A 2,062-nucleotide genomic window follows, 5' to 3' on the forward strand; every position below is an offset into this window, starting at 1 on the left:
AATAGGTAAAAATTATTCTGAATATAAAATAAAAATTATGAAGCTTTTAGAGAATTATCTTAATAAACTTAGACTAGGAGATGGTTCCTTAAGTAGGACAATCATAAAAGAAACTATGGAATTACACATTAGAGAAAACCAAATTACTTTATCAAACTACATCAAAATTAAGAACTTCTCTTTAATTAAGAACACCATTAAGGTTATGAAAAGCCAAGAGTGGAGAAGATATCTGCAAAATATATCTGAAATAGATAACCACTATTTCACGAGAATAGTGAATTTTCTTTTTTTTTTTCTCGATCAGACCCTTTATTTCTGGACTGTCGCCAAGGCCAATTTGGGTCACAGGCACGTCACGGAGTACCGGGGAAAGTGGGCCAGTAGGGCCCAGCGGGGCTGCCTGCAGCTGCCGCCTCCTTATGGGGAGCTGAGCCGGCCGCAGAAGAGAAGCCCGCTGGTCTTGCTGTGCTGGATAAAGATGAAGAAAAGGTTGGGCTTCCCGGGTGGCGCCGTGGTTGAGAGTCCGCCTGCTGAGGCAGGGACATGGGTTCGTGCCCCGGTCCGGGAAGATACCACATGCCGCGGAGCGGCTGGGCCTGTGAGCCATGGCTGCTGAACCTGTACGTCCGGAACCTGTTCTCTGCAATGGGAGAGGCCACAACAGTGAGAGGCCCACATACCGCAAAAAAAAAAAAAGAGGAGGAAAGGGTGTTCGGCTCGGAACCTGGGGGTGATTCTGGTGCAGCGCAACATCAGGACTGCGGCGGAGGCCGTGGCCGCCTCTGTGCCCTCCTCGTCGACCTCCACAAAGGTCTTGTGGATGACCTGGGACAGGCGCAGGTCCCTCTGGGCCGACATGGCTGAGAAATCCGCCCTGGTGTCCTCGAAGGCGTCGGTCACACCCAGGGTGCGGAGGACACCCTCCATGCCGTAGCTCTTCCCCAGCTTAAACCTGGGCAGGGACACCTCCACCTCCTCCTCTATCAGGTCCGGCCTCGTCCACTCGATGAATTTCTCATAAGCAAGGTCCTTTTCCACTGTTTTCAAATCGGTGTTTTCATTGGGAAGCATGATGATCATATTGAGCTCCCTGCCGATGTAGGGAAGCACCAGAATCTTCGTGAATATCTCTCCAATGTAGTTCATTTTAAAGGTGGATTTCTTGAAGATCATTTGCACAGCCTTCTCCACATTCTTGCTGACTTTGAACAGACTTTCCTTGGTGTGCTGTTTGTTAAACTGATTCTTCCAGTTTCCTTTGAAGTAGATGGCGTTCACGAGAACCAGACAGGTCATGGGGTCCACTGTATTTGGAGACAGCAGGTCTGTAATTTTTCCTTCTGTCCTTTGGGCTACCCAGGTGTTTATGTGTTTCCTGGATTCCTCCGCAGCACTGATAAAGTCCAGCTCTTCCGTCTCTGCTTGGTAGAATTTGCGGCAGGAATCTTTGAAAGATGGGAGGAAACCATAAGTCTTCTCTCCAAAGAGCCTGTTGACGGTTCGGAGCAAGTACTATATGCTGGTCCTGTTAACTTCGGTGAGAAGGTTCTGGAAACCCTGGTGGACGTCTCCACCTCCACTGCTGCTTTTGCTTAGAGAAAGTGCCTGGGACATCTGGGCCACAGTGTTTCCCTTTGCCCCCATGAAGACCATGGCCAGGGCAGAGGGGATGCTTATGGGTGAGAAAAACACATTTTTCGAGTTGTCTTCACCCAGGTGTTCAGAAGACATGAACCAAAGACTTAAATAAGTAATTCATACACACACACAAAGTTGGCATATGATGAATTTTCATTTTCCTACATTTATATATTTTTTCTAACAAGTGTTTTCTACTATTACAATCTTATTTGACCTAAAATATAATTATTTCCACTGTGTATAGTATAATTATTTATACTAAAACATAATTATTTTTTCTTGGCTCCTTCTTTTCCCAGTTTAATATTAGGTCTATGCTATCTTCTTCAAGTGAAGTGTGGAGATTTCCTCAATCTGTGCTTTAGAATAGAATGTGTAGTATTAAATTTTTGTTAACATTTGCTACATAAAGCTACCT

The 2,062-nt window shown here is 45.6% G+C and overlaps 1 pseudogene; it reads right to left on the minus strand.

Moving 5' to 3' along the window:
- Positions 1 to 420: 420 nt before the first annotated feature.
- Positions 421 to 1,734, minus strand: LOC101317407 (serpin B6 pseudogene; annotated as a pseudogene).
- Between the last annotated feature and the right edge of the window lie 328 nt (positions 1,735 to 2,062).

Source organism: Tursiops truncatus, chromosome 14, assembly GCF_011762595.2.
Source record: "Tursiops truncatus isolate mTurTru1 chromosome 14, mTurTru1.mat.Y, whole genome shotgun sequence".
Taxonomy (NCBI): Eukaryota; Metazoa; Chordata; class Mammalia; order Artiodactyla; family Delphinidae; genus Tursiops; species Tursiops truncatus.